The sequence below is a fragment of the Argiope bruennichi genome, chromosome 1 (assembly GCF_947563725.1).
Source record: "Argiope bruennichi chromosome 1, qqArgBrue1.1, whole genome shotgun sequence".
Classification (NCBI taxonomy): domain Eukaryota; kingdom Metazoa; phylum Arthropoda; class Arachnida; order Araneae; family Araneidae; genus Argiope; species Argiope bruennichi.
This window is the reverse complement of record NC_079151.1, coordinates 93794859-93820477: the sequence shown is the minus strand read 5'-3', so window position 1 is coordinate 93820477 and position 25619 is coordinate 93794859. Positions and strand designations below refer to the sequence as shown.

At 28.9% G+C, this 25619-nt stretch overlaps 1 protein-coding gene across 2 annotated transcripts in view; it reads right to left on the bottom strand.

The window, feature by feature from the left end:
- LOC129962386 (uncharacterized) overlaps positions 1 to 21478 on the bottom strand; it is a 409662-nt gene extending 388184 nt beyond the window's left edge. Inside the window, exon 1 of one of the 2 annotated variants that reach the window (XM_056076178.1) lies at positions 21420 to 21478. The gene's annotated coding sequence lies outside the window, so the exon portion shown is untranslated. The remainder of the gene's footprint in view (positions 1 to 21419) is intronic. The other variant, XM_056076230.1, reaches the window with a different exon arrangement.
- Positions 21479 to 25619: the final 4141 nt, after the last annotated feature.

The window sequence follows — 25619 nt, the reverse complement described above, 5'->3', positions numbered from 1 at the left end:
TTGCAAAATACGGACATGCACACACATTCACACGCAAGGAAATCCAACCTTGTCTAAATGTTGGAAGTGCTATTTGAATCTTTTGATTCTTTATCTAATTTCAAACTTTAACAAAAGCTTCTGTGCGCCGAAATATATGATGGCAAATGGGTACTCGGAAATATATAATATAATCAATAAGTACGATGGAAATAAATTGCTTATGTTCTAAACCACTGGATTAGAACATAATATCACCTTAAAATAACCATACAGTAATCTGATGTTTCCAAATAATTGGGCACATATTTCCATTAAATTTGAAAATGAATTTCTAATCAATTATAAACTGGCACGCTTTTCCTCATAATCATAACCGAAAACCTTCCCAACCCGCCAAACCTCACACAGTTAGCACTGCCGAGGATAGGGCCCGACAGTCTCGTTAAGGGAACCTGCTAACCACTTTACTCCTGGTGCGAAATTCATTCCTAAATGACCCCCGCGTGTGCTCTTTGGAAGCAATTTCGATAAGAGAACGGAGTTAAGAACTCATTCTCTGAGGTGTTCAGTTCCATTCGAACACCCCCTTCAGGAGGAAAAGAGGAACAAACATTGTTCTCCAGAACGCATCTTCTGAAACTTTTCCGATAGCCTTAATCTCGGAATTCCCGGCCAGATGAGGTATTGTTGATTGTAATAATGCGGGATGTGTACTCGAGGAATAATGCGAAGTAGTTAGGGTTTTGTCCGGAATCTTTTGAGAATGTTCTTCTCTTTGTTGGAACCTGACGATAAGATGGCCTGGGGAATTTTTAATGTGGAAGGACTTAGTAGTTATTATGAATCATTAAACAAGTGTAATTGAATAAAGATTGAAATCAGCGTTAAATACCTCTTTAAATAAAAATGACTATTTTTGTTAAAATCGCAGATTTTTTTTTTAGGTTGATTCATATGAAAAGTTTCTTTATTGAATTCCAGAGATCTTTTAAAATACTGATATACAGATATTTTATAGAAAAACTACTTATCACAGAGGCTCTCTGGCCACAATTTCGGATGATTTTTTTGCGTAGCTAGATTTGGATAATATGTATGTGATAAATTGAATTTTTCGATGATTTTAGGATTAACTCTTTGTACTTGGAAAAGGTAATTCGATGCATAGTTATTCACTAAATATATGGATTTGTTTATTATATCAAAGAATAAATATTATACATACGATTGTCAAAAACTGAGTTTCCCTGAAAAACGGATCTACATCTTTTTCCCTTCTGTAAATATTCTTAACAATTAAAATTTTAGAAAATAAATAAATAAAACGCCAAAACGATGCACCATCTTGAACGGTAAGTGAAAGGCACCATCCGAATATAAAGGGTTAAAACTTTTACTCTGTTTTTAAATTCGAAACAATAAAAATAACTAAGCACTGACTTTTGAATTGTGCTGACGGTTCGACTTGGAAAAAGGTTACTTGGGAAAAACAGTATTGTAACTTTAAAGATCTGACATTCATCTATAAAAACAATTTTAGAGTATGAAAAGTTTAGGACGGACGGACGGACGGACTGACTGACTGACTGACTGACTCTGATATTTTTATATTTCATTGATGATAACTGTGCTGTGCCTTTCTTGATCATAAACTGAAAGATTACTTATGACACTATGTTAATATTTTATCAAATGGATTTTTCTTCAGTAAAAAATTTTAGGACTTTGCTAATTCTATTCACATCTTCAAGATGTTTCTGTACTTAAAATCATCGGCATGGAGTCGGATAGGCTGAGCTGAGGAGAGTAGTTAAGCGAATTCGCCTGTTGAGATATTGTTCTCCTGCGGATTTTCTCGGAGAGCTTTGTGCGTTTACGATTATTTAATATCGATCTTTAGCTTTATGTTTTTGTTAATTGCTATTGTTTTCTTGTGTACATTTCGACGATGTTTGGCTATTGTGTACCTATATTTTATAGAACAAAAGTTCCTTATCCCTTACTGTGCTTGAAAGTTTTCACTTCGAAACAAAAGAAATGGATTTGGATTTTTTCATAACAATATATTTTTTTAATGGAAATAAAATTTTATTTTTAATAGATACAAAAATAATGAACACAGAAATCGATAATACAAAAATAATTGCTTAAAATACTAAATTCATTAAAATAAGATGCAGTTTGATATGAACTGTTAGATTAGAGCTATGAAGAGAGATTTACTAAAAATTATAATTATTTTGTATAATAAAGTGAAACTAACGCAAAGATTCTAATTACAATTTCAATTCGATTTGGTCCACATTTGCAAATTTATAAATGCATTACTAAGTGGAAATACGCGTACGCATCCATAATATAAAATTGTCTTAAATGGCTTTTGCATTAAATGAGTAATTTGGTTACAGGATATTAATAAACATGAAATAGTTCACCCCGTTTATATTCAACCTTTAATATCGAAAATGGAAATAAGATGTAGGGAAGATTCCTATAAATCTTCGAAGTTCTATGCAGATAAAAATCTTAAAACATTTTAAACTCTTTCCCAAAAATTTTATATCTAAGATATAATCAAAATCTGAGGGAAATGGATAATTATTCAGTTAAACCTCCTAATTTGCATTTGAAGCTTTTACGTTTCTAAACCATCTAATCTATTTCGGAATTAATGCATATAATATCCACTTCCACAAACGTATTTGACAGAAATGAATAAAAAAGAAGCAGAAAATTTTCCAGCCTTTCGTTTTATATGGAAATTTTGAATTAATTTTGTATCCTAAGTCTCTTTTACTGAAAGCAAAGAGTCTCCTTGAGATCTTCCGAAATCCTTTCAAATTTGAAATACTCTCTTGACGTGAAAATCTGCGTAACTAATTAAACTTATTTTACTTTTAACACCGCAGAAAATAGAATTATCAAAACCTATTTTCAGTTAAGAATTCTCAAAATCTCTCGACATTCGATAAAACTTATTTCTTCATTGAGTTGAAGGACTGTAATTCAGTATAAGCTATACGTCTGAAAACTTTTCTTAAATCTTTTTATTTTTAAAAAAATGTATAATGTTTTAATAATCCTATTATGTTCTTAAAAATACAATTTCGCACTAGTAAACTTTTTTAAAGATAGCCTAGTTCGAAATAAAAAAATGTTGAGTAAAATATTCGGATATTTAAGTTTTCTTTTAAAATTAAAAACTATCTAGGTTATCTTACTTATTTCATACTTTTGTTCATTTTTATCTTTGACGTTTTTGCTTTAATTAGTCTTAAAAAGTTGGAGATGAGCATTACTTTTGGATTTTCCTCATGAAATCTACCGATGCTGATTTATATGTTTAATCGTATATTTTACCATTATTTTTTCATTTGATTCTGATACAAATAACCCTAATCAAAGTTAAATGTTTTTTTCATATATATTTTAATCGTATGGTTATACCATAATTAATTTACTTTACTGTCATATTAGAATATTACTTATTTTGACCGCTACAAACCATAAAATTAAAGCAATATTTATGAAATTATCTTACAAAGTAAATATTTCCCGAGTCGAAAACTATTAAAAGGTAGATGTTTGTATTTAGAGCAAACCAATGTTACTACATTTAAAACAGGTATGAACTTAACCAAATTAGGAATAAATTTAAGTTTAAATTGCAAAAAAAAGAATAAAATGGAATAAAAAAAGGAAGATGTTTGTATTTAGAGCAAACCAATGTTACTACATTTAAAACAGGTATGAACTTAACCAAATTAGGAATAAATTTAAGTTTAAATTGCAAAAAAAAAGAATAAAATGGAATAAAAAAAAGGAAAAGATGAATCCGGCCTGAGGACATTATCAGGGGTTACCTTCATGGGTTACCTGAGGGATTAACCCTAGGGATTTTTTTTCTGTTAAGGGTCTGACTTTTGTACAAGTATTGAATACTCGTGACCCAAGAAGTTGAGATTTTTTAAAGACAAGATTATCAATAAAACAATGGCATTAAAATATGCAAAATATTACAAAAGTTATTATTGTCGAATAAGAATACTGGTCAAAAAGTGCTTTAATGACACTGCTTTATTGATATCAAATCTTTTCTTCAAAAAAATTTCAATTTCTTTGGATTTTCTGGATACGAGGGGTCAATACTGGGTTCGAAAGTCGGAACCTCACACAGAAAAAATTCCCTCGTTTGAATCCCTGCTTGTGGGTGATCCTTGATGAAGTCTTCAAGCTTAATCCATCCTTCCTTTTTTTTTTAAAATTCCAATTCATTTTATTTTTTATTTTTTGCAATTTAAACTTAATATTTATTTCTAATTTGGTTATTTTGACCGAGACATTATTAAAAAAAAAACTATATTTAAATTCCTCAAATAAAAAGTATATGAAGATAAGAAAACAACAATCTTTTGTCTGGTGTTGGATCAATTTTTAAGAAGGCGCCTTCCAATCCATATCCAGAGCCGGATTGAGCTCTGTAAGGGTTTATGGGTAATACAAATTTTGGGGCTACTTTCCTTCAAATTTTTAAACCAAATACTATTCACCGATTTTAATTAAAAACAATAGTGCCATCATTTAAGGACCAAATATAAAGCACACATTGAAATAACTAAATATTTCATTAGAAATCACCTTTTCATAATCTTGCATGGAAAAAAAATATTCAAATGTAAATTTAAATAAAATGATAAAAAAAAAGTTAAAACACGTTTTAACATATTCTGAATATTTAAATAGGAAGTATTTTTCAACTACAAAAAATTGATCTAAACTGATCTGCAAATTAAATATGGAGATTTGAAAAGGAAGTACTAAAAATAAAATTGCGTAATTAAATAGTACACTGTTTTAACTTGAATTTGATCTAGAACTCTTGCAAATAAGATGAAAGCACAAAATAAAATTTATCTTGAAAATATTACAAAGAAAATGTTTTGGGGCCTCCTTAAACGTTACTGGGCGCCTAGGCAGTTACATACTTGTCCTGTTTGATAATCTGAAGCTGAACATTATCATATCAAAGAAAGATGGATTAGAAATATGAAACGCATTGTAAATGTATTATCTTTGTAAGGGACGCCCAGCCCGGCTTTTGAGCAGTTAATGACCTGTCATTAAAGATTCCGCATGTAGCTGTGAACTTTGTAGGAAATTTTCTTTGATACCAACAAAATTTTTAATGGCAAAACAAGGCATCAAAAAAGTAAAGGGGGAAATAATACTGTACAACGCTTGAGTGGACGATAAGTGATAACTGATAAGAGGATATTCTAAAAAAATAACCATAAATATTTAATTATATATGAAAGAAAAAATTAAGTCATAAATCAAAAGTTCGCCACTCCCCTCCGTACCCTTTCGATAATTTAGACGGTCTGAGGGTTTTTTTTCTCGTTTAATCTTAGTATGTATTGTTCCTTGTTTTTATTCTATTTTGTAACTCTGCTGTTATTCGCAATTTATGTTTCCATTCAATTATGACATCTTTTTAGATTGTAGTAAAAGCACAAATATCTGAGCGACAACCCAAACTGAGTTTTTAGGTAGTAAACTTTTAAACATCGTATAATTCCGATAGCATTAAATCATTTAATCTTCGAACAGACGACTCAATTATCCAATAATCACGAATCCAATGGCACAGAAGTGAAAAATAGCAATATGTTTTCTGATACCATATCCGACTTCACTGTCCGACGAGATTTCTCGGATTTCTCTTCTATAAGCAAGTTAGTCTTACAGAAATAAGATTTAAAAATAAAGGTGTGAAAAGTACCTTAGTGAGTGTGGTTTTTCCCTAAACTTTCTCGTATAATCCTTAATAAATGTACTTGTCTGTTATTAACTGCATAATAATGAAAAGACCTATTAGTGTGTCTTAATATTATAAAAGAACCTATCAATCTTAGTTTTTTTTTTAGCTTAATCGCTTGAAAGAGGTTAATATACAAGTACCAGAAGAGTAAACAGTGTACTTGGGATTCCTTTTTTATGACCGATAGAAACCAAAAATTATCACATAACTACAATTGTAGTCAAAAACTAAAGACTAAATTTCATATGTTTAATCTTTGCATCATTGAGTTTGCATTGTTGTGAAAGTACAGACCAACTAACGATTCATTCTGTTTATCAACTTATATACATCTAAAGAAAAATATATGGGCAAAATTTGGTAGTATAAATTTAGATATCTTCAGCAGGATAACTTTATAGTTACAGCTTTAATATATATTCTAACAGGCGGACAGACAGATTTCTTAATTGGATTTCATTCAAAATTCGATACAAATCAAACTTTCCTACAAAGACTATCTATCAAATTTCATCTGTATAGCAAATTTCAATATATATTCAATTCAATATCCAATATATCAAATTTCATCTACATATCTGCATTCCAGATAAGCAAACGTAATTCCAAAAGTATGTTTTTTTTATTTAGAGATGTTTCAAACTTGGAAATTCATCAGAATCTCAAGTTTCAATTTTTTGAGAATACTTTGTTTATTTCGCATACGAAAAAGTAACTAATATTCTCTAGAGTGATAAAAGATTTTATTCCTATCTGGATGTCTAAGAATTTGCATATTGCTTCATATTTGGAGAGAAAGAGAACCAGCTGAGCAACAAAATGATCCGGCGTTAGACAAATAGCTTATTTCAAAATTTGAATGAATGGAATGTTTTTTGCTATTGTTTTGTTTTAATTTAGGAAATGCTTTATGTTTATCCTACATTCGTGTAAGAATATTATTCTTATATTTCCTATACTAAGTTTAAGTTCAATGTCATAGTATGTCATGTTATTTTCGTATATGATTGTGAATTTCTTGAAATATCTCTTTGTATAAAAGAAAAGTGTGCTCTCACTTTGCGAAAGCAATTCACAAATATGCATTATAATATAGTGCTGTAATAACACTATGCATATGTAGAGGAATCATTTCTGAATCTTGAAAATATCCACCTTTATATTTAATTAAAAAAAATAATAATCAAGCATTTTCAGAAAAAAGTTTACAAATTAGCGATGTAAGATATAATACTGTTTGAAATATCATCAACAAGACATACTTCCAAACAAATAAAGCCTTCTTCCACTAGAGGTACAAAACTCGGATGTCCTAAAGACAATGACAACATCCTTATGAAAACAAAGCAGAGAAAACAGCAGGCCGTTGTACATGTACAGAATCGGAAGGAATCCCTTCTTATTCAGGGCATGAAATATTCATAGCATTAGGTCAAAGACGATCCGTCGCCTTGTGTTGGAAAGAGCCGATGCACATAACGAGAGAAATTTCGATACTCCTCTGCGCAAGATGCCATCAATAATAAAAAAGGAACGAGACGTGATGCGCGACATGTAGATGCGACTCCGATCTTGTTTGAAATTTTCTTGGAAAATATAAGTTTCGGTTCAGACACTGGAGTTCCAAGAGCTTCTAAAAATGTGTTCTTAATTTTGTAAATATTATCATTATGACTGATGCGTGGACAGGGTGTTTCAAAAGTCCAGAAAATCAACATTTAGAAAATTAATAAAAATAAGAAGAGGCAATTTAAACAAAAATGGTGAAAATGTTGCTGGGTGATTTTTTAATACTGAATCATAATTGATATTTTATTTCCCGATTTTCGCCACAAGATGGTCTTGTAATAGTAGAAGCAGTTAATTGCATTAGCAGAAAAGCGATTAGCATAATTTTTCCTATTAATGTTCTTGCATTCCATCTGAAATAGTTGGTGGAATGGAATGTGAAAATGCAATGTCTTGAGAGATGCGTTTTAATAGATGCGTTCTTGAATGGGAAATAAAACACTAAAAATTGGTAAGCCTTTTTTACACTATTTTCAATTACTTTATGATGCATTGCAAATTTAATTATAGAATCATTTGGTAATTTAAATTGCAAACTATTCGAACATAAAATTCAGGCTTCGCAGTGAAATAATAATAATATGTTTTATTTCAATTGATTCTCGCAAACTGCGTCTTTATATTTATTTCTATCCAGTCACTAAAAAATCTGAATCTTGAGGTTGTTTATTTGAAAAATCAACCATTTCTCATGATATTGACATGTTTCTGAATTATTTCGTTCATAGACAAAATGTGTTTTTCGAACTCAGAGAGTCGAACATGGAGATTTCTGAAAATCTTGAGTTCTCATTTTTTGACGATCATAGTACTTTCTCTAGACTTCGCACACGAGAAAGTAAAAATACGTAGCAACTGTATTTAAACGAATATTGAAAAAAATATTACAATTTTTATTACACCGTAACCACGTCGAGGCTACCAGTAGCCAAAGATATTTACTTGTAAACGTTCAAGAAAATAAAAAAAAACAATATTAATCATAGCATTTAATTGTTTATGTTTGTTTTAATCCTCTCTTAAATTCTGCTTAATAAATTATACAATTTCTATAAAAACAGAGACACTGAAAACTAATACAAATGTATGAATATTAAAACTTTCTTTAAGTGCGGATTTCTAATGATAACTTCAGTATACATATATTTTAGAAATATTAGAAACTAGCCGCCTTTGGCGACCAGCCGGTTATCCAATCTTAATGTTCGTTAAAATTTTAATAATTAAATATTTTATGCAATTTCTACTTTAATAGCTTCTTCATCAAAATATTTTAAAACTTCAAATTTTGATTATCATATAATTCATTCATAATATTATAAAGGCCTTCAGTCATAACGTAATATGTATCTCTCTCATTTTCTGTTAGCACCCGTAGAATTTATGCTTTAAATTAAAGTGGAAAGAATTAATCTTCAATTAATATAATAAAATTTTTTACTGAAACAAAGCATTTTTTTTTATAATCTGATTACTGAAAATAGTCACTCAGCGTTTAAACTTTATGGGCACTAAAAAATATCTTTTTTAATTTATGTAATATCTCAAGAGTTGGTCAACAAAATTTTCTTAGATTCATTATGAGCAGATCGATTAATTAACAATGTTTAACTTTAAATGCATCAAACACTAAGAAAATAAAACAAATCGTTTAAAATAAACGGTTGAAAACAGGTTTTAAAAAAACTACTTAAAAAACAATGTACTTAAAACTATAAGCATATACAAAAAATATATAACTAACATAAATACATTTTACTTACAAAAGCATGCAACTAACCCAAAAATAATTTAAATCATCCATTGATAACGGTTGGCATGGCAACAATCAGAACAGAATGCGCATGCTTGAATTTTCTTCGCCTGTTACGTAACGCAAATACGTGATTTTTTCTACGCCAGTTCGGGTAACGCTATGCGGATTAGAAATTTTTAATTTCCTTTATTCTGTTTTATTTTAATTCAAAAGTACTTCAGAATGAATCTGAAAGATCGATTCATTAACAATGTTTAATTTTAAATGCATCAAACGTTAAGAAAATAAACAGAATCGATTGAAATAATCCGCCGAAAAATTTTAACCCTAGCCTCATTACTGTTGGGAGAAAAAAAAACTGAAGCCTTTCTCGTTTGGCGGTGGGGAAAATGGAAGATTTTTTGGCGGAAAAGTTGGCGGTGGGGAAAATGGAAGATTTTTTTGGGGGGAAAGTTAGTTTTTAATTAATAATTAAAATTCTAATGAAAAATTCGAAAAAAGGAACCCCAGGTGCACAATTCTAACCTCCAAGGTATACATATACCAAATTTGGTAGCTGTATGTCAAACGGTCTGGCCTGTAGAGCGCCAACACACACACACACATTGAGCTTTATTATAAGTATAGATATATGCATGCATTGGTGCTTTGAAATCATGCATGCATGTGTATGTATGTACAATTATTAAACTGCTGCGCTTAGCATTTGATACAAGTTTCGGAGTTTGTTTGACTCTTTAAATGAATATATTACGCTTCCCGTTTCAACAATGCGTTTTGCACATTTATTTCGTAGTCGCCCCTTTGCAAACAATGAAAAGTCATGATTATATGTTTGCGCACAACTGTCTAATTCTTTATTTTTCATTTAATGCGAGACGCTCATAAAATGAAGATATAACTTCAGGATTAAGATAAGAGTTCCTCTGCAAACTAAGCTTTTAATTAAAGTTTAAAGTTAACTCGGAAACATTGTCAAAATGTATGCATTAAAGAAAAGAGTTGCGAGAAGTTTCATTTATATATGGGTATAATTAAGTTAGTTTCTTGCGAATATTTTGAGTTAGTTTATTTATAAATAAGAAAAGTAAACATTTCTTTCGAAGCTTGCAGTGTTAATTTGTAAGAGAATATGATGAGTTATAAACTGAATTTATCGTTGAAAATTTCGGCTAAAAGCAATTTCAAAAATTCTTGCTTGAAGGGGGAGGAGTATCAGATTAATTTTTGGAGGGTCTTTATTACTATTTGTGCACATTTTGTGACTAGCTAGTTGGTTGTGTTTAATATAAATGAAATCACCCTTAATGATTCCTTCTACAAAGCATTTATCAAAATTCACTTTTGATAAATACTTTGAAATACGGTTATATTTGTTCCCAGTGTTTAAATGCACTTCCCCATTGGCTTCGAGTTCAAAGAGTTCCAGATTCGAGACCCGATTCTACCGAAGAACTGCCATTAAGTGGGCTTGGTGTAAGTTAAATCTTCAAAGGACAAATGCGATACCTATGGTGTGGTATGGAATTTTGGGGAAGGGTTGCCAGATCAGGTTCATCTGAAAGAGATAAATAATGCCTATTTCAAAATAGACATAGTGATGCTTTAAAAGGGAATATTAAAACAAATAAATTAAACCAATCTTCATAGCTGATTTACTTTTCTTTACATCATAATGCTAATGTTATTAAAAATGTAATTGTCGCTGTAATATTTTTTTACTTTGCACTTTTTCTTTCACAGCAGTATAATTAATCTTCACATAAACTATATTATTTCCACTGATTATGAAGGTGTGTGTGTGTGTGTGTGTGTGTGTGTGTGTGTGTGTGTGTGTGTGTGTGTGTGTGTGTGCGTGCGTGCGTGCGTGCGTGCGCGTGCGTGTAAAAATTCATATTGCTATTCAATTCAATTTTTATTATTGCGAACGAAAATATGTGAATTTCTTATTAATACCACCACATATTATCAGAATGCTATGTTATAAATAAACAGATTTTTTTATCAATTACACACATGAAGCTCTATAATTATATATTATTATAATAGCCAAGTGAATTCGGAATGCAACAAATTTATTCACCACGTAATCTGGAACCTTATTAGCAGAATTCCAGATTGTCAATGAGTTGATTTTGTATCATTAGACATATCAAGCTCTAGATTAACCTTTATTGCACCGTTTATTACGGTTATATTGAGGCAAAATAATGCCAAATCATAGGCCAAGAAGATTAAAAGTCACACATATCGCCGAAAGGATTGTGACTGTAATCAATATATAACATTTATAAAGATTATCAACTGAATTATATTCCCCTCCTAAACACAATTAAACCTCGCGAATTTCATCCCTAATCCATCAGCTACACTCTCACAACTATGCTATATCGAACCGCAAAACGGCCTCCAGTCCCACATACAACCGATCGGATACTTCCTCAAGCACTGATAAAATACGGGGTAACGACAAAGAAGAATTGTCTCTGTCCGCAGTAGCATTTGTCTTTGGCAATGCTACCCATTTAGGGGGGTCGCATTCAGCAAGAGGGCGGGGCATTACCCGAAGTATGTGCATAGGCAGCCGTGCATGCCGCTGGTCAGATCACCTCGCGATGTTTCTTTTTCCGTCTTTTTTTCCTCCCCCACGCACGCGTGAACAGTTACGTTATGACACAGTTGTTTTATTCGCCGGGCAATCTGTTTCTCAACCCCCTGCCATACATCACGACTGGCAGCTTACAATTTCGAACACGGGTTCGGAAAATTATCGGCAGTTTTTGTTTCGGTTTCGGGTTGCACCTTGTCTTCCTTCCTCTCTTGCTGAGTTGTATGTCTCCCGTTGTACTGGTTGAGGAGAAGAAAGAACTTTTTTTTTAATTAGTTGATAATTTTTTTAATGGAAAATGTTACATTGAAAGCTGAAAAATCGTTCTGAATGGGTAAATGGCAAAATTAAAATTTTAAAAAAGCACATTCTGGAATGAAATGAGCGAAAAGATGTAGGCTAGAATATACTTTATCATATTTAAATTAGTGAAAAATAAAACATATACAACTGTTAGTGGAAATTTTATAGTTTCAATTAAATTCCGATTGCAAACGATAAACTATATCTAGATAACTCCAATATGGATTTTATGAAAATATGAGTGGAATATGGAATTGGCTTAAATCTCTGGCAATACAATCTGCATACGAGTAAAAAGTAAGATTTCTGTTAAATATCAAACAATAATACTTATTTTGAAATATTTTTTAAATTTCATTTTTTTATATCAGATTTAATACATGCATTCATTTAGCAAAACAGAATTTTATTGGAGTGTGTCTTGAGATAACAATTATACAAGATCGAAATCGAGTAGAAAGGCTATCGTATCTCGATTCTTAAGACGGAAAAGGTTGCTTAGAATTGATTCATTTGATGATAAATAAAAATTGATTTACTATGATTTGAAAAAGACACTTCTAAACTTTAATGAACGCACTGATCTACCAGACGATTTCTTTTTAAATTTCCAATAAAATAATTAAATAATGATTTTTAATTGCGAAATATGAATGAACTAAATAAATAAATTCGAAATTTTTTATTTTCTTACTGGTAAAACTAAGAAATGATTTTTTATTTGTCATGCTGATAATCTTCTGAGAAATGCTGACAAGGGGAGGGCACGAGGTTGAAAATTCATCTCGTGACAAGATGTAGTATAATGGTAGTATATATTTAGAATGTTCACTCACGAAAAAGCACAATAGCCAGTTAATTTTGAAAAAACGGCCCTCAAACTTTCTGCATAGTTTATATACTAATAATGTGTCACCGTTGCCGAAGACAGAATAATATAGTGGTTAAGGCTTTGGCTTAGCATTTAGGAGACTCTGGTTCAATCATGGGCTAAAATTTTTGTTTTTTTTATTTGTATTTTTTTTTCTAATTTATTTCAAATTTATTTAACAATTTACAAACAGTCTTCAATAATTTTCTTTTCATTTTTTTATGCAAAAATAAATTTTTATTTTCACAATTCTGGGTATTATAATTTTTTAGAAGAAAAATAATTATAAATATGGATGCATTTTTTTAAATATTCAAAATTACTTAAATTAATATTATAAAGAGGGTTTCAATTAATATGATACTAATCTTTATATAGAAGATGCAAGTCTTTTCACCTAATATCTGGATTAAAATTTTTTAAAAAAATTTTAAGATATGAACGCGGTTTTCTTTTAAAAATTTTAAATAAAATTACAGAGAGTTTTAATTAATATGTAACTCTTTTATTAATCAAAAAAAGAATGTTTTAAAAAAAAATTTCATTCAGAAATAAATATTCATTGACTTAATACTTGGATTATAATTTTATTTTTAAGCAGGAAAAATAATTCCATATATAACCTAAATGATGATAAATGTTAATTAAATTACTGACAGTATAAAAATAATTCATTGTTTTTTTTATTACATACAACAAACAGAATGTTAATTACCGTAAAAACATTTCATACAAGATAGATATATTTTGACATATTTCAAAATTCATAAATAATGTTTATCCACAAGCGAAAGCTTAAAGGAATCGATAAAAAAGCAAATTTCATTTAACATCAAAAAATATTTCTTTTTCTTCAGAAAATCTGGGAAACACACAAAGCATATCATATGTTACTAAAACTTTTGAACCATCTGTCTACGCATTCCAAAACTTAACACCTGCTTCCTACTTATTAACATTTTGAATTTTCCGATATTTTATTTATTTCAGCTGTTCTCTTTAATTCCCAGTATAAATACAGATACATTGAGTTATAATAAATAATTTATCTTTATGAAAATCCAAAAATTTAAAACTTTTAAAGATTTCAAGATAAAAATAGTTATTTTGAAATATTTTCATAATTTAAACTACATTTATAATTATTTTAACACTTAAACATTAAATTATAGTTATAATTCAATTTTAAATGTTTTCGTACATAAATATATCTTTTTTAAAAAATAAGTTCTAGCTTATGTATTAAGAGAAAGTAGATTTATTTTTTCCATATAAAAATGAGTATCATATTAATTGAAACCATCTTCAAATTGTTAATTTAAGTAATTCTGAATATTTAAAAAATGCAATCATAATTATAATTATTTTTCTTCTAAATATTAAATTATAATACCCAGAATTATGAGAATAAAAATTTATTTTTGCATAAAAAAATGCAAAACGTATTAATTCAAACTGTTTGTAAATTGTTAAAAGAAATTTGAAATAAAGTAGAAGAAAAAAAAAGAAAAAAAATGCTATCCTAGGATCGATCCTGGGTCACTTGAATGCTGCGCCAATGTCTTAACCACTTAATCGGTAGCGACGACCAACCTCGTGCCCTCCTTGTGAGACATACTGCCAAATGAAGAGCAAAAAATTATGTTTTTCTTATTCTATTCAATTCTATTTTCTTTTTTTCGGCAATTTTCCAATTGTAAAAATTTATAAATATAATTAAGGACAGGAATTCTTTAGGAAATATAAATGCGGATGAAAGCTGCCAGAATTTTTGAAAAAAAAAGTTATTTATATGCTTTTATACACAAGCAGTTATCTCCGAATGGAGGTCCCAATCCTTAGGGTGTTCACATTTTGAAATAAACGTTTTAGAAAGCCGTTGTAATTTATTACTTACTTTAAATATGTACCTCATGTCAACATGTAAATTTTCTTATCTTTTCATAACTCACCGAACCACAGTAATCTTTATAATTTATTCAGCATAAAACTACTCTCATATTATTACATTTATATTTCTCACTTACATAAAAGCGCAAGCCAAAAGTTACATTTCAGCTTTACAGTTAGAAGAAGTAGTTAACAGATAAATAGTTTCTACCGGGAAAAACTGATTCTTTAAGCTCAATCGTAACCGTAAAAAAAGTAAATATCTGAACTTCAAATGAAATAGGCTATTAACAGCAGAATTTTCGCGGTTTACGGAAAAGCACATTAAGCAGACTTTTAAACACGAAGAAGGGAAAAAAGATATTCTGATAGTAAAAAAATGAAACTAATTATAATACAAAATAATAACTGTGGATTTTCTGAACATTTTACAAAAAGAATTTGAATATTTAACTATGCAAAATTTTCTAACCCTTAGGGTGTTCACATTTTGATTAAAAACGCTTAAAAGAAAGGTCCCGTAATTTATTGTTTGTCACAAATATGTATCCATTAAAAATCTAAACTGTATATTTTTGAACGTCGATTAAAGGGAGGTTTTAGATAGGTTAAAAAGTAAATATAAGACGTAAAGGCTCACAAAATTTATTTGGCCTTTGCTGACTTTTAACTTTTTTTTTAAATTGAAAATGGACAAAGAGTTCTGGAATTCCACATAACATTTTGGAAATGGAATAGAGCATCATTATAGGATATTCATTACATCATGGAAAAACATGGTTCCAAAATGCTATTCTCAAATGATAAAATGGCATAGAGCATCATTATAGGATATTCATTACATCATGGAAAAACATGGTTCCAAAATGCTATTCTCAAATGATAAAATGGCATAGAGCATCATTATAGGATATTCATTACATCATGGAAAAACATGGTTCCAAAATGCTATTCTCAAATGATAAAATGGCATAGAGGCACAACGACGATATTATGCAATAAAAAGCACTTCGTCACCCAAAAAAGTGTTTGAAATTCTACTCCACATGAATTGCTGAACTTTCTCAAAATTGCCGGGAATTTCAAGAGTAATAGTAAGAGCGGAGATTTGGAATATTAGGAACTTGGCAGAAGCTACTGAAATAAAACCTTCAAGAGAGGAAATCAGGCAGTATGGGGGAGGCATGTCCAATACGTTCAAGTCCAAATCACTGATTCAAAAAGGAATTGTGTGAAAATTGCATAATGTGAAAGAACCCCTTCGTTATTATGAATTTTCTGCAGAGGTGCAGTGAAGACACCATGTTCAGGCAGATTTTGAATCCAAGTCATTGGCTCAAAAAGATTGCGTATTGTGCCGAAATCGCATAAAGAAGGAAGAGCTCTTTCAATATTATGAATTTTCTGATATGTTCAGACAGAATTTGAACATGGCATTTCCAATAATTCCTGTAGCAGATTATCAAATGTTCGCTGATACTCATTCGTGAATATTTGATACTCTGATATGCGAATTGCTGGAAACATTTTTCGAAACGTTCGAACACCGGAGCGTCTGTTTTAGCTTGATAGACTATCTATACATATTATTAAATTTCAGCTACTTCGATGTTAGTTAAATAATTCATATTATTTGCATATAGTTCAACATCTGGAATGATGAACACTTATGTCTTGACAATGGAAGGTCGCGAAGAGCTACTCTTATCAATTTCAGATAGCACTTTCTTGTGTATGTATACTTTCTAGATTACCTTTAAATTTGCCTGTGGCGTACTGGTTAACCTAGGTACATTATATACCAGCAGAATGTTTACATTGTGTAAAGACTAGACAAGAAAAATGGTAAATAGTTTCTGTTTAGTTTAGTCTATGCAATTACTATTTCAGGATAAATCTCAATTTTTTTCCACAGCAAAAATTGGAAGGATTCGGTCTTCCACATATCCTTCCACTCCATATGTCCCTTGAATTTTCTAATATACAAAATGTCTCATGTCCTCTCAGATACTTAATTTTCAGTGGAATAAAGTACCTGACTGGATCTTTTTGTTCTGGAGAAGAGGATCTACATCAGTCTTTACTGTTCTAGAAAGAACTTTCAAATATATTTTTAATATTTGAAACAAATTTCCCTCAAAATAAATATTATGTCATACTTTTTTAGAGAAAAATAAAATCTTCACGTCCTATAGTGGACACGGACACATTTATGACGAACAAACAAATATTTTATCATGCAAGAGAAAAAGAATAAAGAAAAAATATATGTGAAATTTTTTCAATAAAATTTTCTTTAAAAAATATTTTGAGATTTTGCCGATCCCATGATGCAAAGCAACTAGTTTATTCAAGGAAGTCGCACCACTGATGGCCATGTTAAATATCAATCTGCCAATGAAGCTAATGAAAGCTAAATAACTATAAATATGCTTGTTAAATTTAAATTTTCTATATCAAAATTAAGGTATGAATTACAAAATATAAATTATTTGAAACTCAAAATTTTGTTGAAAAGAAAAATAATTTTTGATAATATATATTATATTGTTAAAGTAAATTTAAAAGCATGTCTTTAAAACAAATAAAAATTTTCTAAAATATGTCATAATGATAAATGCTAATTAAAAGAATAAAACAATTTTTCTAGAAGAACTCAAGCTGTTTCTTTAGATAAATTTAGATTATGATATTCGTTGCTCAAAGAAAAATTTACCTAAAATATTATAAATTATTACAACTATCTTTGAAAATTAAACTAAATTAGTTGAAGTCTTTATTTTTCATGTCCTCTTCCTGTTGGTGTGGTGTAAAAATATGGAAATATTATACTGACTCAAATATCCCCCTCGTTATCTTATTAATGTTAGAAATTATACTATCAACTTCTGCATATAAACAACAGAATGACTTAGAAAATGTACTTAACTAATTAAAATTACCAGACCAAATGAATTTAAACAGACGAATCTGAACACAACAGTTGATTCCACATTCCCCAGATCAAATACATAATAGGAACGCGACTAATTATTTTATTACCGAATTATTTCCGAAGCGAATGTTTATACAGTTTTACGAAATACATGCACTTCTTTAGATGAAAGACTTTCTTTAAAAATATAAAAACTGATCACCCACTCACATAAAAAAAACTACTACAAACTAAAACCTTTGAATAAAACAGTAAAACAAAAAAAGAAAACGTAAAACATCTCAAAACATCATAAAATTATAATACATAAAATTGCGTATACGTGTATCAAATTATTGAATATATTCATAAAACAAAAATTCACAAATATTTTTTCCTTATGAAATTCTTCTGACATCTTTCATACCATTTTTTTTAAATTCCCTAAACTCATCTTGTAGATTTACTTTTACTAACCAAAAAAATAATTTACTTATTGAAAGCTAAGTAATTATTCAAATTTCCAGAAGATTAACACAAAAATATTTAACTTTCCGAAATTCTTTTTCGCAGATACAAGTAGTCGAATTCTTTAAAAATGTAATACAAATATCGTCTGCGAATAATTAATTTTCCATAATTAGTCTTTTAGAAGTAAGTTTTTTTTTCTTCTGAATGGATGTCCAATATTTAATTTAACATCTACGCCAACGTTCAGTTATTTATATTAGATAATTAAACATGTAGAGAAATACATCCTTTTTGAGAAGCGTTTCAAAAAATCGATGGTTTTGCTAGGTAAAGTAATTAAAAGTTAGTTTACAATTCATAAAAATTGATTCATACTTATTGAGTTAACCGTAAATTTTAATCTTCCTTAAATATGCTCCATTGAATATTTAGAATTATAAAATATATTTCTAAAGAGAATTTCTAAAGAATTATTTCTAAAGTATTGCTAAATTTTCTAAAGAAGCTGTACAACTAAATTTTCGATTTCGCTAGAAATAGTGAAAATTAAATGTTAATGCATCTAAAACTAATATATTGGATGCGTTTATTTTTCGTTAATTTAGAGACTCTTCAATAAAGCCTTTAAATTAATTCGAATTCTTAGAATTCATTTCGTCCTTGTATTTATACAATTATCTACTTTAATCAAAATAATTCTCTACGTTTGAAAAATCATTCCTTTAAGAATTCAATTAAAGTAATTCAGATATTTACTTTCTATTGAATCATTCAATAAAGTGCTAATATCAATAGAAGAGCACAATTATGGTTATGTTTCCGAGATTGTCAAAATTTTTAGTTCCTTAATTAATTAATACTTCAAAATTAGCGAGAAATTAAAAAGGTCTTTGATGTTCTAAATAAGTTATTAATACTGAAAAGGAAATTATATTTGCTGAGTTTAGATAATCTAATTAACAAATGCATGCATACATTTGTACTCAGTTTTATGTAGTTTCTATGGTTTTATAAAATTCATTGAATAATTAATTATCTTCATAATTATTGTTAGGTATTGTAAGTCCTTTACTTTATTTTATAAAAATAAGAAATTAATATTCAGAAATTAATAAAATTACGACATCAAATAAAAATTAGATATTATCTGAAAACATTGTGTTTTGTATGCAATTAAAATTAGAATTTCCTGTTAAATTCACGCAGTAATTAAATTCCTTTTTAATTTTTCGTCGTTGTGTAAACGATTCCATTTATTTGGGACATCGAAATATGAATCCGCTTATTTCGGATATTCTCAAGGAATTGAAACTAAATTATTGATAAATTTAATTATGTAACTGGTAAAAAAAATCCATTAGATTGGGACAGTTACAGGTACATGACAAATAAAGTTGACTCTATTTAAAAATCGGACTAAATTGATGTCAATAAGTGGATACAGATTAAGTTACTCTATGTTCACACATATTTTATAGTGCCTTGATTGAATGCCATAATTCTTTGGCTATGGAAAACTCAGGAATTATATTTTTTTATTGCTACCGCAGCATTTCGCACTTGTAACATACAAATAAAAAAAAATTTGCTGAAATTTTAACCCTTTCCGGACACGAAAAAAAATATTTTTCTCTTTCAAGCAAAACCGCATATGTTGATATACTTAAAGCCAGTCATTTAATTCAAACTATTTACAGATGGCTGAGATGTTGCTGTACGAAAATATACCATTGCGCGTCTTTTACAAGGAAATCGACTTAGAAATCGCTACTGCAGAAGAGATGAACAGGGACATTCGAAAAATAACGTGATAAAAAGGATTCTAAAGCAGATGAATCAATGTTTTTCGATAGCCAGTAGGCAAGTTATATACTTATATCATTAATATTATATCCTTTTAATTTTCAAAAAAAATTGCTCATTGCTAATTTTTTTTATATTCTTTTAATTAGAAAAGTGATAAATCAATCAATATTCCCAAACCCGATTGACTCAGTTAAGAGGAAACGACTTCACAATGATTCTTTTTAAAATGGGAAATCATAAGAAATAAATAATTTTAAAAAATTAAATAATAGGATAGGATTTTATTTTTTTTCGCTAAGCAAAGACAACGAATAAAAGAAGGCAATTCCTATAAATTTTACCCAGGCACACTGATAAAATATAAATCTATTGTCTTTTTTATAACTTTCGCAAGCAATACTAAAAGTGGTCCATTCAAGTATGTGGCTTTTAATTTAAAACAAAATTTTGCAATAATCATTTCTAGTCACTAAAATTTCTTTATTGGTGGAGTGTTTATTTTCATTCCTACTAGCTTAGTAAAAAGAATTAAACTCACAGGAGAATTACCAGTAAACTTTAATCTTTTCAACTATCGACTTTCAGAAATATTCTTAGATTACTATAGAAGTACTGAAGTACGAAATTGTACAAAGCTTCTAAGTGTATTCAATTAAAATAAAATTACTTACAATCATGTGTTTATTTATATTACAAATTAAATAAATTTCAGTAAGTTGTTTAAACATATAAATTTAAATATAGAAAAAAGCGCCATAAGTTTTCAAGTTTTTATAATTATTGTGATATTTTTTTTTAAATCTATGTATGTATTATTGTACAAAATAAATTACAAAGTAAATTTAAACAAACTTTATAGTGTAACATCTCATTATTTAATGCAAGTACCACAAAGATCTTTCCTGAAAAATAGCAGAATTTTTTTGTAAAAAATTAGTTGTATTTAAAATAATATAATAAAATGTAAAATTAGGATAAAATTTGAGTATCTATTATTATCTTGCATTAAATATAACTAGATTTATAAAAGAAGATACGATTATAACAATTTCATACTGTTTTTTTTTCATATTATCCAAAATCAATTGATCCAACTTTAATATTAAAAAAATATATATAAAAATCATGCATATAACAGTGCTTGACCCACAAACTATAGCAATTTAAAGAATTTAATTTTTTTTACATGTTTAATTGAAAGAAATTCATTCCCATTCGTCTTTGACAAAAAAATTTGCCTTCTTCGATACTTTCGTAAAGTTTCATACTTTAACAATTTAATTTAACTATAACCATAATTAAAAATTACATTAGTGACGAACGCATTGCATATATACTTTTATCTCATGTATACATAGAACACCCCCAGCAAGCGAGTTGCTTTTCCGCCAGAAGTTGCAAACCACGAGAGAAAAGTTGAGCAATTACCTTGAAAGCAGGTGAAAGAGAAGAAAAGTTGTCCTGGCGCATCCTTCCGTCACAGTAGCCGGATGCTGTCTGGGATGTTCCTATCCGGCACAACTAGCCCTCGCCTGTAGATGGAGCCACCGAGCATTCTCTCTTGCCGGACATGAAACTTTGGAAGAAAAGGAACGACGCTTTCTTTCGTTGAAGTGTCCAAGTAAAGTTGGAGGGGAGTGTTCCAGAAGGGTGTTGCTGTTTAGTTATTTGATGGATCGTTTGGCTAGGGTGCTCGTTCAGCATTTGCTAGGCATTCGTTATATCGTTTGCACGACTGTAGTATGATGCTTTTTAATTAACATAAATTCATTTGTTAGTGGTTTCCAATGGCATTACATATGCTAGATATAAATTCGAGATTAATGATCAAATTAAATAAACTTCGTAAGCAAAGAATGCTTTTTAGAAGAATAAAAAAATATTGTTTGTTTAATCCGTCATGATTAAATGAATTTGGAGGAATTTATATTGAATATAGCAGTAGTACATTGATGAATGGTAAAACATAATTTTTTTCATAATTTAAGGAAATTATTAGCTCATACAACCGAAATAATACCTTTTTCCAGATTATTAATTTATTAACTCGTCGGTATTCGCATGGGGTCTTTTTGAACCCATCCTTTGTCTTTTGTTTAGAAATTCTAGGAATTTATAAAAGTTTATATTTGTTACTTCCAATACCTTCATGGGGAAGCTAGAAAAAGAATATTCGAACAAAACAAATCAATAAAACCATGTATCTCATTTTTCCGAGATTCCTCATATATTCCTAAAATTTTGGTAAGTGATCATGATACAGAGCCGAAACAAAAGGCAGATTCTGAATACCCTGATCAAAGGATCAGGAAAAGAATCTGATCAAATCCTTTTCCTGCTCGTATAAACTGTAACAGATCATTATAAAAAATGGATTCTTTTATAATATGAATAAATCATCTTGAAATTTATGTAAATAATTCATTTTATTCTGAATGAGAAATAATAAAAGTATTTTTAGAGTATGTATATAAAAATGAAAGACAAAAGTTGTGAATTTTCGAAGTAGTATGTTAAAGCTTCTTTTTTTAAAATAACTAACCTATAAAATATATGTAAAATGTAAATTTTTTCCTATAATTTCCAATATTTCACATAGAAAAAGCTACTTATATTAAAAATAATAAGTTTTATATGAATAAAAGGGGGGAAGGAAAATGAATTTTTTAAAAAAAAAATGGAGCTTTTCATTTTGGTTTTTTTTCTTATTAAAAATCACATTTGTATCTTAAATAAGAACATATAACCATGGATAAACATTTGTATATTCCAACCACATTTTATTTTTATACAAATAGCCAATAAGATAAAGATTAAATGCCCGTCAATTTGGAGACAAAATGTCCCCGACCGTGTACTAATATTCAAAAAAAAATGGCTGCGTGAGCTGAAGGATTAATATGGAATGCAGTAATTTAAATTTTCCTCTTGCTATTTCATAATGAGAAATCTGCATCTAATTGAATCTATTTTAAATGTACAGTAGAAGCCAATTAAGGAAGATGTATAAATAATAAGAAATTAAAGCAGAATTGTAAAAGCAGAATTGTCAGTCCTCTTGTCTTAGTACATATGTACGCCGAATTTCAATAATATTGAACAAAAACTGTAGGTTTTTATCAAAAACAGAAATAAACATCTCTACGTAGAGAGAAAAAGATCAAAACGAAATAAATAAATTCACAAATATGCTTAATAAAGATGAGTATGATAAAGGTAGCACATAAATCACACAAACGTGCATTCATTTGAATTAATGTTAATCCACTGGGAAATTCATAAACAGTGACAAGTGTCAGCGATCAATTAAAACTTCTAAATTGATTCAAAATTAAACTAAATCAAGACACTTCTGCGGTCGCTTTTTAATCTCTGAAATGGAGTGGTTACAGGGTAGCATCATTCACACAAAATGTCTGGTAAGACTCAGAAGAGAGAGAATTAACTATTCGGAGATTAGTGATTATATGAATTAATTACAATTTATACATGCTAATCAAATTGAACTGTTGTTTAACATGATCTACAATCAGTGTCAGTTATCCGAGTTGATTAGTAGTATGGCGCAATCTTGCTGGAATATTGATTATATTCGCTAATTAAAGTTGATCGCTGATTGACAAAATGTATTCGAGATACTTATAGTAAGATCTCATTTGGAACACTGCATTACTTATAAATTTAAATTTATTCGTGTTAGTAACATATCATTTCGATATTAATTATAGATCAATTGAAAATTAAAGATGAGATGTAGATCTCAAATCAGGCCATGGGCAATGTCACCCATTTTTAAAAATCAATAGCAGATATATCAATAACTTATAAGAAAAAAAATCAATCAATAGCTTACAAGAAAAATCAAATAGCTCATAGGAAATCAGATTTTTTGAACACTGATTTTGCTATTATCCCATTACAAATTTCGTATATAATAATTTGGACAACATAATTTGAAATCCATTTTGTAGACGGAAAGTTTTTTTTTTTTGTCTCGTGTTCATCACCATGAACAAAGAAAGGTTTTTTTTTTTTTAAATGTAATGAAAATTATAACAATTTATTTCCTTATCGAATAAATAAATAAATATTCATTTCTGAAAAAAAAATTCGTGACTCATTTATGAATGCTTTAACTCAATAAAATATAAATCATCTTATTTAAAAATACAGTAAAAAAATTATGAAAGGCATCTTTTGTAGTCAAATAACCACTATATTTTTCTGAATCCTGTCCTGAATGTCATTTGCAACAATATCAGACCCAAAATTAGAAACACAAGATGAAGATGAAACTAATTGAATTCGCAATAATTAGAGAATGTTTTGATGATGAACCACATTAAATGTAAATTTTTCATGCTCTGCTACATCAACTTATTAATACGTTAGTCGATCTAACTATAAAAATAAAGTGTTACGTGCCTTAGTATTAAACGCTTTTTCTAGTAATCTGCTATTAAATAATATTTTAGAAGTATTACAAATTAAAATTTTAAAATCAAAAATGAAGGAAATTGCAGACAAATGAACACCTAATTCGCATAAATATTCTTTGAAACAAGTTTTAAAATAGGGGTATTGAATGAATTCATTAAAATGGGACTTATAAAGATAAATTCTAAACAAATCCTTTTTGGAATATTATATACATTTTATGTAATAGGAAACTTAACTGTGATACATTTATTAGTTATTATAGAATCACTCATTTGCGGCATAAGTATAGCATGTTGGTTGAACAAAGGACTGCAAATTATCAATTTTACCATTTATTCCTATAAATGTAAATTTTCTTATTGCAAAAAGCACATTTTCTTTAACCTGCATATATTTTGGATTTCATGCCATCATGTTTCTTTTTTCAGTGCTTTTCATTACAAAAAAAATCAATTTCGCTCTTATATCGGCCTTCCTTAAATTCTCGTATACATCAACATATTCTCAAGTATTAAACTATTCTAATGTTAACTGTTTGGATTTATCTACTAGTCTAATATGTAACAATTATTTATTAGCGTTATTTTTCACACAAACTAGTTCAAAATATTAATTTCAAAAAAATGTGTACAAAACATAAAATAAAAAAAATGTCCAGTAGTTGTATCTTCGATGAAGTCTTGACCTTTACTGAAATTTTTCAACTTCAGATAAACTTTACTTTAGCTGAGGCAGTCAGTTCAGTTAATGTCACCAGAATTATTCCCAACTTTCCCTTTGCCTTTAATTTGTAGCTTTTAAAGCCAGATGTGGATTAAATCGTTGAACTTCTGGTATTACAGAATTTAACATGGGGATATTATGTAAAGATAGAAAAACGTTCAGTGTTGTTTAATTTGTTAACCAGATATGATAAAAGGTTTCAATACGAAAGCGGGTTAATATAAATTAAAACACAGTTAAAAGGGTACGGAAAGTGCTTTTAGCTACAATCTGATATTTGAAACATCTACTAGCAGTTTGCCTGTAACTTAATTTAACTTAATGGTATGTCATCTCACATTATTGAAGTTATCTTCTTTTATTATTCGAAAGATCTCATCACTTGCCATCATATTGCACTTAACAAGTTCCTAGATGCAATATGATCTGAGTTCAAATAAGTAATGAATTAAGAATTTTATTTAA